The sequence below is a fragment of the Lontra canadensis genome, unplaced genomic scaffold (genome assembly GCF_010015895.1).
Source record: "Lontra canadensis isolate GAN:19392208 unplaced genomic scaffold, GSC_riverotter_1.0 scaffold173, whole genome shotgun sequence".
Taxonomy (NCBI): Eukaryota; Metazoa; Chordata; class Mammalia; order Carnivora; family Mustelidae; genus Lontra; species Lontra canadensis.
The window spans coordinates 802,080-816,860 of record NW_022631167.1 but is presented as its reverse complement, the minus strand read 5'-3'; the positions used below and the strand labels follow the sequence as shown (position 1 = coordinate 816,860).

Genomic DNA, 14,781 nt, shown 5'->3' with positions numbered 1-14,781 from the left:
AGGCTTCTGTTTGTTCAGCTTGCAGTGAATGCCTCACTTTCATCTTCTGGCCCCTATTCCCTTTCCGGAGGTGGGTGCATGGTGGGGCTCTTAGAGAATCTGTTGCACCATCAGCCATCACCACCAGCACTTACGCTCCTCCAGCACTCATTTGGAGTGTGGCTCTGTGTTAAGGGTTTTATAATGGTTAACTCATTTAGCTCTTACAGCACCCCAAGAGGAAGGGCTCCTTACCATCCCCATTCCTTGGGGGAGATGGCAGCCAGCCAGACGATGGGGAAGCAATATGCCCTAGTTCATGCTTATGCAAAGTGGCAGAGGTAGGATTTGAACCCAGGCCTTGCTGAGTCGCCTCTCTTAACCTCTATATGCTACTGCCTCCTAAGAATGTCCTTCCCTCATTTGGCAGCCTACTGGGCTTTATGGGCCCGTGGGATGAGTTCCCAGGAGAACCGTGGGCAGCAGCCAGCCCCAGAATGCTTGGTGGTGGTTGGCGTGGCAGTGGTGAGGGCTGTGAAGGCTGTGGGAGGGAGGACGGTGTTTCTGGTAGTGCTGGTGGATCCTCCCCTAGCAAAGGGCAATTACTGGGTCTGTATGGTGCTTGGCTATCAGAGGGCTTCCTGTGAACGGGACAAAGCGCCCAGTCAGGCTGCAAGACAAATGGGGGACATATGGACTCTAGATCAACGCACAATGGGTTCGTTATTTTGCATCTCCCAGCAATGAAATAACACTCCATTATTGCAGGAGGCACAGAATAAATAAGCCCAATATTTGGGGCTGGGTTCTGAGGTCGTTTTATCTGTGTCCTCCCATTTCTTGGGGGTCATGGTCCCTTTAGGACCATTCATTTTGAAGCTTGAGCATGTTAGCTGCCACCAAGTCAGACCAGCAGGTACAAACAGACTCTAGATGAAACTCTTAAAGATACCTTGACATCCATGTTCTTTCTAGTTCACAAAGGACCCTTGTTCCAACCCTTTTTGCTGCAGGGAGTGACAGGGAGGGAGTGATGGGACAGGACGCTCTGAGGCGTCCCTGGAGATGAGAGAGAAGGGTGACCTGACCTGCTCTCATCCATCCCAGACAAGTTGTGGTACAGACCACATGAGGTCAGGGTCCAGGGCTGCAGGAGAGTCAGGAATAGAGCAATGTCTTGATAGCGTTTGCTGGGTATCCTAAAGCAGTGCTTCTCGAACGTGAGTGTGTCTCAGAACCAGGGGGCTCCTCGCCACGCAAACGGTTAGACTCACCCCTCAGGGTTTCCACCAGAGTTGAGCGGGGGATCTGGAGATCTAACTTCTTAAAAAGCCTTTCAGCCAGTCTTCCTGTTTCTGCCCACCTCCACCCTCACTTCCCAAAGTGTTGGTGCCTCATGTTTGGGGCAAGCTGCGTTTCTTCTTGGATTTCCCCAGCGTGATTTTAGTCTTTCATTTTCCCTACTAGCTAAGCCATTTGCTAATTGACCATCTACTCTTCTGCTTCCAAAATTTTGTGGATATCCTTTCCTCTCCAGTTGCTTTGTCATCATGGGTTTATGATCCTCCCCCCACCCCTTTTAAAAACCCTCATCCTTTTACTGTCATTTTAGTGTAGTTTCGGAAGGGAACGGAGCATACCACATCCATTATCTTGCCTCTGGAGCCCCCGAATGGCACTCTGGGATGTGTTGTGGCCTGGTTATCACAGTGCCTCTTTCATAAGTGAGGAAACAGACTCAGAATCTACTGGACCAGAATCTCCTTTTGCAGATCTCATTCCCTATTCCAGGCTCTGTGCCCAAGAAAAATCGTCCTAACATATTCTGGTTTTCCCAAGCACTTTGGCAGAGTTTCTCTGGTTGGCGCCTCATCCCAGTTTGGCAGAGCAGGCAAGGCAGGTGTCCGTCTCTGCTTTATGACCGTGAAGACCGATCAGGAAGGGGAAGACACTTGCCCAGGATAACACAGCTTAATATGCTTTGAGGCCACTGTTTCTAGGTTTGCACCCAGGGCCCTTTCTTCTGCTGACTTCAGGTTAGCCTTAAAGACATCTCCAGATAATAAAACATCTAATTACTCAACAAATATTTATTGCCTACTATGTCCCTGAAACCCCACCAGGTTCTGGGCTTATCACAGGGAACAAGTTGACTGGGAACAGCCCATGCCTCCTGTGCCTTCTCCGTCCCTGTCCCTCATCTCAGAGGTTGCCGCTAGATACTTCCGTGCCTGCTGATGGACTCTTTTTGTCTCTGTCTGAGGAGCCAGGGCTTTAAAACCCTGGTGGGACCCTCAGCTAATGAGGATGGGAGTGGATGGGTAAATCTTGAGCTTCCTTGCCCCTCGGGGGGCAGGGTACTTCTGAGGCACATTCTCTACAGTCTCTATGAGGGTCTTCCAGGACCGAGCCTCAGCTGCCCACAGTGGTAAGTGTCTCATTAACAAACTATGGGCTTCCTTCTTCGCTGTCACTTCCCCGTTTGCTCACCTACGCTTCCTGGGATCACTTCCTCAATAAGCAAGCTATTCTCAAATCCTTATCTTGAAGTCCCCTTTTTGGGGACCCTCCAGGCTTCTAAAATCCTTTCGATTTGTAGCTGACGGTCCTGTTGCCTGCTGTTCCCCACCATCCCTGAGGGCATAGACACCTCTCCCCCAAGTGATGCAAGCTGCAAGAAGACAGGACCTTTCACTGTGCTATTCATCGCGGGGTCTCTGGAGTTTAAAACAGTGCCTGGCCCATGGTTGGTGCTCAATAAATGTTTGCTGATTCAATGAATACCGATCATTGCTACCTTGATCAAGGGGGGATCCAAGAGACTGGAGTGGAATGATGTGGGGGTAAATCACAGCAAGGTCTTTCTCTTTCTTGTGGGTTTTATAAACAGTGTTTGTGTCCTGAAGGCTTCCTTCTGGTTCATTCTGGCCATTTTCTCCTCTAGACTGGTGGAAAGAGGTGAGCCATGGGCCTGTGTCGGTGGCAGGCAGGGCTTGGCATGTGGAGGAGGGAGCCTCTGAGGCTGGGCTCAGAGAAGGGGGTGTGAATCACTAGTTCAGACTCAGGCACTAAGAGTGAGAGTATCAGCATTGCCAGGTCCCAGGAAGAGGCCAGGCTTGGCCTTTGTCTGTTCTGCAGATGAGAATTTCTTTGAAGAGGGGATACAGCACCTCAGCTCCCATTGAGGAATGGTCTAGGCTAATTTTCGGCAACAGTGTCAGGAGCTCAGAGATTGAGTGAGATCTGGTATGGAGGGTATCCAGTCCCTGGGTTTTGATTGAACGATGGGCTTTTTCGAAAAACTGACCCTCCACCCCCAGGCCATCTGGTGGCTCTTGGATAAAATTAAAATTCAGATTGAGAACTCGTTTTTGTTGTTGTTGTTTTGTTTTGTTTTCTTAGAGTTTATTCCAGGTCAGTAACTCTCCTCTTGGCCTCTGATGTCACTGTTTTTTTGGCCGTTCGGGCTGGATAGCCTCAGCCTCTTGGCTAATCAATAGACACTGGGAAAAATGCCTTAAGGGGGTGTGTAGATTGGCTTTCCAAAAGGATGTGTTCAGTAATGTCGGTGAGAAAGAATATCTCAAGTTTATATAATGTTTTACATTTTGCAAAGTATTAGACATTATTTCCTTTAATTAATCTTTTTATTTTATTTTTAAAAAATATGTTATTTATTTATTTGACGGAGATATCACAAGTAAGCAGAGAGGCAGGCAGAGAGAGAGGGGAAAGCAGGCTCCCTGCTGAGCAGAGCCCGATGTGGGGCTCGATCCCAGGACCCTGAGACCATGACCTGAGCTGAAGGCAGAGGCTTAACCCACTGAGCCACCTAGGTGCCCCAATTACTCTTTTTAGTATTTACCCATATAATCACCTAAAGACATTGCATATCCATGGCTAGATTTAATGGAGTGTGTGCATGACCTCTTCCCTGGAAAGAACACATCATTATTGAAAGAAATTGAAGAAACCTAAATGCAGGGAGGGCTAGACCATGTTCATAGATCGGAAAACTCAGTACTGCAAAGATGTCGATTCTCTCCAAGTCACTTTTTTGATTAAGTGTAAACCCAATAAAAATACTAGCAGGTTATGTTTTGTGGAAATTGACAAGCTGATTCCAAAATTCAAATGGAGGGGTGCCTGGGTGGCTCAGTGGATTAAGCCTCTGCCTTCTGCTCAGGCCATGATCTCAGGATGCTGGGATGGAGCCCCAAGTTGGGCTCTCTGCTCAGCGGGGAGTCTGCCCCCGCTCACCTGCCTCTCTGCCTGCTTGTGATCTCTGTCTGTCAAATAAGTAAATAAATTTTTTTTTAAAAGATTCTATTTATTCGTTTGACAGACAGAGATCACAAGTAGGCAGAGAGGCAGGCAGAGAGAGAGGAAGCGAAGCAGGCTCGGGCATCTTGCAATAATCTTAAATAAAGTCTTTCCTGTCTAACTTTTGAATGGAATCAGTTTAAATTTAATAATTCTTGGATGGAAGAAGTATTTGCCATCTATATGACTTCATTTTCTTTCTTTCTTTTTTTTTTGTTTTCTTTTTTCTTTTAAAGATTTTATTTATTTGACAGACAGAGATCACAAGTAGGCAGAGAGTCAGGCAGAGAAGAAGGCTCCCTGTTGAGCAGAGAGCCTGACGAGGGGCTTGATCCCAAGACTCTGAGATCATGACCTGAGCCGAAGGCAGAGGCTTTAACCCACTGAGCCACCCAGGTGTCCCAGTTAATAAAATCTTAACAAAATAAAATTCATATGGAAATTCAAATAGCTAAGCACAGTAATAAAGATAATCTAGAAGAAGCAAATGCTGGAAGATGTATGCGGGAAGAATCAACTATTACAAAGCTCTAGTACATAGGACAGTGAGGTGTTCCTCCTATGGCCCCCCTTTATTTTAAGTTTTCCTTGTTTGTATGATTCTGAAGGCTGGGATGGGGACAGTGGGAAGCACAGAGGTGCGGTGTACATCTCTGTTTCTTTGTTTCTTTCAGTCGTTTCAAGTAGGCTGGAGTAAGTCTAACAGCTGGGTTCATGCTATACAACACCCGTCACCCGTGACCCAAGGGCCACTGCGGGAGTTTTAGGCAATCCATTCTCCATACAGCACCAAAGCCCTCCTTTGCTTAAGGCTCTGAGATGGCTTCCCATTGGAGTAAGGATGTAGTCCCAGCTCCCAAACCTATTTAAATAAGATGGTCCTTCACGTCTGGCCCCTGCCTGCCACTCTACCCCAGCCTTCTGCCATACTCATCAACCCTTTTGGATGTCTTCAGTTCCTTAGGACTCCTAGACTCTAAACGTAGATTCTGGGCATTATTCTGCACACTGTTCCTCCTCCAGACCCTCCCCTTTCTCTGTTCTGTCCACTCCTACTTACCTTCCAGGTCTGGGTTTACCTTTTCTTTCCTTGGGAAGCCTGGATCCCCAGCTCCTTAGACTGGTGCCGCCCCCTGGCCACACATTCTCGACACACCCATGGCTTCTCCCTTTTCAAGCCACTCTGCACCTTGTTCAGAATCTCTCCTTCCAGCAGCATGAGAACAGGGACTGTGTCTGTCTTGCTCACCACTGTGTCGCCTGCTCCTAGAATAGTCCCTGGCAAAGAGTGGATGCCTAATCAATATTTATTAAACACATGAATAAATAAACGAATGTATAAATTAAAAATCCATACTCGAAAGGCTGACTTTATAAAATCAAACCTATTAAATTTGGGCAAACTTCACAGTTTGGCAAAGAGCACGGGTTTATGATGTCCTGGGCCACAGATGAGGCTGTAGAAGGCTAGTTGCCTATTTACCAAGTCTGCTGTCCTTGTCTAAAGGTTTCCCGGACCAGGCCAGAGAGCGTAGCTGGACCACGGCCAACCATCTGTGCCCCTGGAGAAATAAAGCCAGTGTGGGTTGATCATTTCCTCCCTGGGTGTAAAGAACAAGGCATGAACCCGTTCTCTTTGGTAAGCCAGAGAGCGACTTTGTTCTGAAAACTAGAGGTTTTGTCTCTTTGGTTGGTTCTCGCAGGAAATCATTGGATGGGCTGGATCAGCAGGGCCACGAATGCCAGGCTGTATCGGGTGGTCTGGTTGGGGAGGTTTTAATGCCCTTGGAGCAGGTTGCCCCCAGGAGCTGCCTTTACTCTCAGTATTATGTGTAAGCATTGCATAAAATGGACTTTTTTTTTTTTTTATGTTTACCCATCTCTTGTTCAATGGTTTTTCATTACAGTAGTAGAATAAATCTTAGGGTATGGAAAATTTAGAGAATGCAGATGAGCCAAAAGGAAATAAAAATCCAGTAATCCCATTACTCAGAAATGAGGGCCAAGTCATTGGTTGGCCCCTGGAGGCACAGAGCCTGGCTCCCACGAATATTTTCATTTTAATTTCTCTCTCCTCTTTTTTTTTTTTTTTTTTTAGGGAGAATACACACAAGCAGGGAGAGAGGCAGAAGGAAAGGGAGAAGTAGGCTCCTCGCTGAACAGGTTGCCCGATGTGGGACTCGATCCCAAGACCCTGGGATCATGACCTGAGCCTGAGGCAGACGCTTAACTGACTGAGCCACCCAGGTGCCCTCATTTTAATTTCTCTTAACATGAGAAGAAAAAAGTGAATATAATAATAATGAACATAGAACAATGAATCCAGCCTGGACCGTATTATCATTATACCAATGCCACTATGAAATATAATATTTAACATTCTTTTGTTGCAGAAGGGGCCATGAAAGCAAAAGTGCTTAAGGCCCATGAAAATCAGAATGCAATCCTGGCAGAAATAACCACTTTTAATATTTTGTTGTATATCCTCCCACGGTTCCTGTATCCTGTACATGCAGCACATGTTTAGACATATACATGTTTATGTCATTGTTACAAAAACGTGATCATATTTGCTAAACTATATGTATATTTATGTCATTATTACGGAAATGTGATATTTCCTCAAATATATATATATATATATATTTATATTTATGTCATTATTACAAAAATCTGAGCATATTTGCTCATTTTTAAGTAATACATTGCTCGTGTCTTTCCATGTTATCAAATATTCTTCTGAAGTACTTGTCAGTATTTTATTTTTAATTAGAAAAGTAGCACTTATAGGGCTGTTGGGGGGCCCAGTGAGCTGAGCATGTGACTCTTGGTTTCAGCTCAGGTTGTGATCTCAGGGTCTTGGGAACGAACCCCACATGGGGCTCTCCACTTAGTATGGCGTCTGCTTCAGATTCTTTCTCCCTTTCCGTCTCTCTCTCCCCCTCCCGCTGGTGCACGCTCTCTCTCTCAAATGAATAAATAAATAAATCTTTTTAAAAAGTAGCACCCATAACATCATTCTTTTTTTTTTTTTTAAGATTTTCTAATTAGGGGCGCCTGGGTGGCTCAGTGGGTTAAAGCCTCTGCCTTCGGCTCAGGTTATGATCTCAGGGTCCTGGGACAGAGCCCCACATTGGGCTCTCCACTCAGCAGGGAGCCTGCTTCCCCCTCTCTCTCTGCCTGCCTCTCTGCCTACTTGTGATCTCTCTCTGTCAAATGGATAGATGAAATCTTAAAAAAAAAAAAAGATTTTCTAATTATTTATTTGACAGAGAGTGAGCATAAGCAGTGGGAGCAGCAGACAGAGGGAGAGGGAGAAGCAGGCTCCCTGCCGAGAGGAGTGCTAGATGTGGGGCTTGATTCCAGGATCCTGGGACCATGACCTGAGCCAAAGGCAGATGCTTAACTACTGAGCCACCTAGGCGTCCCCATAACACCATTCTTAATGTCTGTATAGTGTTCCAAAGAGTGGATATATTGTAATATATTTAACTAAACTATTTTTTGCTGTTTGTCGGGTTTTGCTATTAAAACAGTAAGATGACCATAATTCTAGGAAGATCATTGACTTCATCTGTGATTCTTCCATTGGAATAAATCCATAGATAATTTTGAAACTTGATACATTATGCATAACTTCACAGTGCAAGAGTACCAGTGTGGTATGGGTCATTTATGATACCTTAACTCATGCTGGCACCTTCTCCTGCCATTAGTGACCCTGTAATGGCCTCTCCTTGGTTTAGGATGGACATCTCTGAGTGTGTGAGCACTGGAAGTCTCAGGAACCACCATGTCCTCTGGTCTCATCTTTGTGTTCGAGACCTGTGTGGAAGCTTGGTAACTCTTTGTCAGATGAACAAATGGGTGGATGGATAGTTGGTGTGAGTGCTAGTCGGCAAACTCAGATTTTCAGGACTATTACATTTCTCTGTATTCTTTAAATCAACGTGGGTTTCTCTCACCTGTTGAATTGGTGGGAAGTTAAGTTTCAGTGGTTATTGGTTGTTCCCCATAGCACTCTGCCTCCTCCAGGTTATAGAAATATCTTAACACCTTAAGCATTAAAGCCTCATCTGAAATACTCTGCCAGTGTTGATCCCACTGGCCACTCTGAGACCCCTGTGTCTTGGTTCCATGTTCCCTTTAGACTGTTGCCCCTATGCCACATTTAGGGCCAGGGACTCTTTTTTTTTTTTTCTTTTTTTAAAAGATTTGTATTTATTTTGACAGAGAGAGACACAGGGAGAGAGGGAACACAAGCAGGGAGAGTGGGAGAAGCAGGCTTCCCGCTGAGCAGGAAGCCCGGTGTGGGGCTTGATCCCAGGACCCTGGGATTGTGACTTGAGCTGAAAGCAGACGCTTAATGACTGAGGCACCCAGGCTCCCCTGGGGCCAGGGACCCTTGAGAAGACTTGAAGTTTTGGTGCCCAGGACTCAGCCCACCAAGGTGTACCTGACAGCCACCATTTGCTTCAGATCTTGCCAGAAAGAGGTGCATGACTCCACATTGCAGGCTGGGGGGTTCTCTTCTGCCCTTTGCTATCCTCGCTCCCCTTTTGATGTAGCACACCGCTCTTCACTGCATTCCCTTACTTCTTCCTCCCTCCACCATGCCTCACCAACCCCCCCAAATAGTGAAGGAGACATTGACTACAAGCTCTTGTGCATTCCGCTTTCCAAAATCCAGAAGGCAAGCAGTTCCAAAGGGCCTGGCTATCTGCTAGAAAGCAGAGGAAGGGCAGCTACGGAGAAGAGCAAACCCAAGTTAATCTCAAATGATTCTGGTGCAGGCGGACTCGTGAAGGATGTCTCATTCGGGATTGAGCTACGTTGGGAGAGAGACTCTTGGAAATGGTTTGATGTTGAGAGGAAGCCAGTGTTTTCTGAAGCCTTTGTTTTGGCAGTGTCTGACCTACATCTGCATTTCTTGCAGTTTCTTACAAAGCAACTTCCTTCTGAGAGTCAAAATGTATCAACTGAAGTTATTTTCCACAGGAGGGAAATGTTTGCAAGTCAGCCTTTGTTAGCCTAAAGAACATTGTTTTGTCCATAGTGGTTGCAATAGTATTTCCTTCGGGAAGCCTATCGAAGCCAACTTTGATGTTGGAAGCAAATGTTTGGGCTCTAAAGACGGCATCCAAGGATTACAACTTCTTCTGGCTCTTTAGCGTAATTTATTGTAGTGCGATGAGAGTAAGTTTCTTCAGGTTTGAGCAAGGACAGCTGCTTTGGCTGGCCAGGGTCATGTTGAGAGCCAGTAGTATATAGTTCAGTGGGAGGAGCAGGTTCCTTAGAGCTGGGCTGCCCATGTTTCTGTTCCTCACTTGGCCACTTCCACGCTGGAATCTTCAGCAAGCTAAGTTAACTGTTCTGAATCTCAGTTTCTGCCTCTATAAAATGAGCAATGATAGTATTTACTTCCTATGATTGTTACAATGATTGAAGAATTAATGTCATAAACAGCACTTAGAGAAATCCAGTAAGTGCCATAGCTTAGGTAATGGTATTGTATCTGTGTAAATTTCTTGGTTTTGATCATTCTACCATGATTATATAGGATGTTTTTACTGAAGGAAGCTGGGCAAAGGATACACAGGAATATTCTATGGTATTACTTTGTGAGGCTGAAGTATTTCAAAATACCAAGTTAGGAAAAAGCACTTAGAGGAACTATACTTGATGGGGTCATTCTTTGAATAAGGTTTGTCTTCGACCAGAGACTGTGAGCTCTCAAGTTAGGGATCATGACTGGTTTTCTTCCCTAGCGCAGTGCCTGGCACACAGTAGGTCTTCAATAAATATTTGTTGAGTGAATGAATAAAAAAGAAGTTGCGATGCCAAAGGTACTGGCCAAAGGGTGCCAGAGCGACCAACGGAGAACCTAGTTCCCACGTTTGGGGGTGGGAGGAAAGAGGTGAGAGGGCCGTGCCTTGATTTTTAGCAGAACATTTCCCACACAGGTGTGTCCATGTGTGCGCGCGCGCACACACACACACACACACACACACGCCCGCCCCTGTGTGCATGGGGGAAATGGTCTGAGGCCAATGCCTGGACTGGGTATGTGGAGCAATGGCCCCAGGGACAGGATGGCAGGATGATCCGTAAAGTCAAAGAATTCAGCAGAAGCAGTCTATCTGTGTGTGGGACTGTGGATCTATTTTTGGTACTCTCCACCCTACCCCCTCATACTATACTGTTCTGCAAATACTTGTTAGATGTTTAAAAGCTCTCCACTGTGCTCTGTTAGATATCTAGTCTTCCCAGAGCCAGAGGTGACCCCAAGAGAGGGATGAATCAATACTATCTGGATCTTGGGTGGCTCAGTGAACCCAACTGACAGTTTTAGTAAATAAACGTAGAACGTAATCGGGGAGGCATAACTTTACCTCTACCTTTTTAGGGTTTCTGGCTGCTCCTGACAATTAAATTGATGTAAAAAAGATTAACAGGAGAGAAACATACAGAGTTTTGCATGGATATGGAAGCCCCCAGAGGAAAATGAAGATCCAAAGGGCAGATTGGACCAAGTGCTTATAAACTAGCTTGATCAGAGAGTAGTAATTATGGAAAAGTAACTAAAACACACAGGGAAACTAGAGGAAGATAAGTTACTTTAAAGAGATCTGTTTGTACAGATTTCTTTCTGCCTCCATTCCCTGTCTCTGGGGATGATAATGTTTCTTTTCTCCTGGGGCTAGGGAGGGCAGCTTTCACATGAGAGTCTGAACTTCTGGTTCCCGGAAAAGGGGAGGTCAGAATGACTTTTTTGCATCTGCTCTTCTTCAGGTGTCTTTAGCTCAAAATAGTCCTTACACCATCGTGGCATATTTTGGGATAATGTGTTCTGCCAGCTTTCACCAACTTCTTCCGTACTCAAATGTTAAATGTAATCTTGATTGCTTCAATGCTGTTCCAATCTAGAAGGCTACCTATTTAGCTAGAATCTACTGGGAAACTGGCAAAGAGGGTCAAACTCAGGAAGTAAGCTATGTTGCTGAGGGAGGATCAGAGTTGCACTGAGTAAGTGATGATCAGAGCGTCACAGAGTTTAAGGGGATAACACTATGATTTGGAAGTATTCTAGAAATTGAGAGATTCTCTGACATATTTATGCCTCGAAGAAATACAAGAGGCTTTGTTGTGAATTAGGTTCAGACAGAGCGTTAAATAAAGACTTTGCAAATAATTCTTAGGCAAAACTTAAAATGCCTGGGGCGCCTAGGTGGCTCAGTCAGTTAAGTGTCTGCCTTCGGCTCAGGTCATGATCCTGGGGTCATGGGATCGTGTCTCATATCAGGCTGTCTGCGCAGCAGTGAGCCTGCTTCTCCCTCTTCCTCTACCTGCTGCTCCCCACTGCTTGTGCTTGCGCATGCTCCCTCTCTGTCAAATAAATAAATAAATAAATAAACGAACAAATAAATAAATAAAAATCTTTTAAAAACCCCAAAATGTAAAAGGCCTGAAAGCATTTCCTAGAAGCTTTACTCAATGCCTGAATTACATTTTGTCCATACTAGATATAATACAAAAATCTTTGTGTAGAGTTTTTTTGTAAAAGGCAAACACAATTTAGTTTCACTTCGATATATATCATGTCATTGGGGAGGATGGGCTATGTGACACATATTCTACAGCTCGCAGAAGTGGATGGGGTCATTTCACCTGCATATGTCTTAGTTCCCCCAAGTAGGCACTTGGTCTTTGAAGCCACGACTGTGTGTGGGACTGTGGATCTATTTTTGGTACTCTCCACCCTACCCCCTCATACTATACTGTTCTGCAAATACTTGTTAGATGTTTAAAAGCTCTCCACTGTGCTCTGTTAGATATCTAGTCTTCCCAATCGGTTGCATTTTGAAACATTCTTAGTGGAACTGTTGTAAAAGAGAGATGTGTTCATTGCACCAAATACAAAAGGTACAGAAAAGTGTAAAGAAAATTAAAATCAATAATAATTCCACCATATAGTGATAATCACTGCTGACAGCTTTACACATAACCTAGACTTGGAGATGTTTTTCTGCACAAGATGGAATTTATGTAATATCAAGATAATCACCTGTTTGTTTTTTTTCTGATTATTGCCTAGAGAATTCCTTTCTTAAGTGCAGTGTCATCTTTAATGACTTCTCAATATATATTGGCAGGCTGTAATGTCAACTCTTATTGTGGAACATTTAGGGTATGTCTGTATTTTCTCTATCATGTGTTATAATTAAGTAGATATCTTTGGATGTTCTGAGGAAAAACTCCCATGAGTGGAGTTGCTGTTACTTTTAGTCTAAAACTTGTTTATATTCTAAGTTGTTTAATTTTGAAGGACATTGAGCATAATGTCCAAGGCTTAGATGTCTCTGTATCCTTTACAGATTCCAGCTTTGCAGGGGTGGGGGTATTAGAAAAGTTTGGGACTGTGAGTTGTAGAACACCTACAAAAGAAGAGCTTGCTTCAGAAAGCCACCTAATTATCTTACCTCATTAAGGAGTCTGGGTGCAGACAGTTCAGGGTTTGGTGGAACAGCTCAGCAATGTCACCAAGGGCCCAGCTCCCCTCGTTCCATCGTCACCACGCTCCCTGTCCTCAGGCTTGCCACCTCATGGTGGGGAGTGACTGCCTTAGTAACTGGCATGGTATCTTCCCACTCCGCATCCAGATGGGAAGACATTTCCCAAAAGCTACTTGGGAGAATTGTCCTTCTCTTTTGGTGGCCAGAACTGGATCATAAAGGTGCTTCCAGCTACAAGGAAGGCTGGGAAGGCAAGTCTTTGGCATTTTGTCTCCTCCCTTGAGAGGCAAGCTCATGGGAAGAAGGAGTCAGGGCCGGCCTCTTGGGTGGGCCACCACAAATTTTGCCAGGACTCAAAATATTCCCTGAGTTGGGATCCAGATTGTCTCCTTTCTCATTTCTTTATCGTCTCTCATGAAGGAAAACCAGTTCTTGGAGTGTCACAGTAGCTGCAGGACCCCCTGGGTCAAAATGGCTGTGAAGGACAAAGGCTCTCCATGATCATATTTGAGTCAGGTTCTCTGAGAACTCTTCTTGACCAGGCCTCGACCTTCGCCCTGTCCTTGCTGGGCCTGCATAGCCCAGTTACAGTAGCAGGAACCCTGCCAGATCAGTTTGGAGAGAATCCCCCCACGCTTGATGTTTGATAACCCAGGTTGCCTTCAGCAAGGATCTTATGAAGTGGGTTAAGCAAGAACCCCTTGGCCTTGAGGTTTCCTCCTAGAAATGCCCACCCTCCAACCTGCTCCTTGACTATATACCCCACCTGTTCTTATTGGGTTTGGAGCTGAGTCCCATCTCTCCCCTCTCTTATAACAGTCTTGATACCTATTACGACAGCCTTAAATAAAATCTTCCTTACTATTTTAACAAGTGCCAGAACAATTTTTTCTTGAGCAGTTATGGTGCCATGACTTCCTTCCCAAGCATTTGGTGGGGCCTTCCTTGTTCTTGTGGGTGTCCTCCAGGGTCTGAGACTAGGGAGGTGGCATCAGGGCTGCTCAGGGATTACGGTAGACTTGGGTCACCTCTGTTTTTAAAGGTCCTCTGTCAGTTAAAAAAACAGAGTAGAACTCAAACAGCACTATAAAATTTGTGATTTATTTTAAATGTTTGTCTTCCGCAGATTAGGCCACTAACACTGGCCACAGTCCTCAGTGAAGTTGTGAATGGTACCAGCTGAAGGGTGTCACGGCTGCAGTCGTTCAAGATGGCGACACCCTTCAAGTTGAAGGTGGAGCGTTGTCTTCAAAACACAGGTCTGTGCCTCTCAGCATTTCATTTGGAGCTCTAAATTTGAGGGGATCATGCACGCTGCCCTCCTGAGCCCCTGTGAGAGGCCCAGCCAGGCAAAAGTCGACCCACAGCCCTGAGGACACAGGTGCCACAAGTTCATAATTAGTTATTCATTGTGTTTTCTCTTCTTGGGTTTTTCCTTCCCCACCGTTCCCAACTCCATTCTCTTAGATCCCTTCTTTCCCTCCCCTTTTTTCCTTCCTTCCTTCCTTCCTTCCTTCCTTCCTTCCTTCCTTCCCCCCTTTGAAAGTCTGGAGTCTGAGATCTGGAGGGCAGCCAGCAGGGGGAAGGGAACACCTGTGGAGTCAGACCAGGGTCAACCAGCTGCTGGGGTTGGAGGTGGAGGCAGTGAGGCTGCATGTGCTCCCTGCCCCCCCCCCCCCAAAGACCCCCCCCCCCCCCCGCTTAACCCCCTCCATTTGCTGGGGAGATCAGGGCTTATTTTAAATGCAACAAGGGCATCCATCATTCCTGCATCATTTTTGCTCCGGACTGCTCTTTGTGGAAGGGTTCCTTACAACCCCAGGGTAATAAGTCACCCTCTAGAGTGGCCAGGAGTTTGGTCAGGAGTTTGATCAGTCTAGGCTGAGAGGGAAGAGACGCTGTCCTCTTGACCCAGTTCTGGGGAGAAAGCCTTATCAGCTCTGACTGTCTGCTCCTCTATCGATAG

The 14,781-nt window shown here is 45.6% G+C and overlaps 1 long non-coding RNA gene across 1 annotated transcript in view; it reads left to right on the top strand.

Annotated features, from left to right (window-relative positions):
* LOC116860262 overlaps positions 1 to 14,781 on the top strand; it is an 80,248-nt gene that overhangs the window by 6,984 nt on the left and 58,483 nt on the right. Inside the window, exon 2 of the long non-coding RNA XR_004381297.1 lies at positions 13,942 to 14,074. This is a non-coding gene — a long non-coding RNA (uncharacterized LOC116860262). The remainder of the gene's footprint in view (positions 1 to 13,941; positions 14,075 to 14,781) is intronic.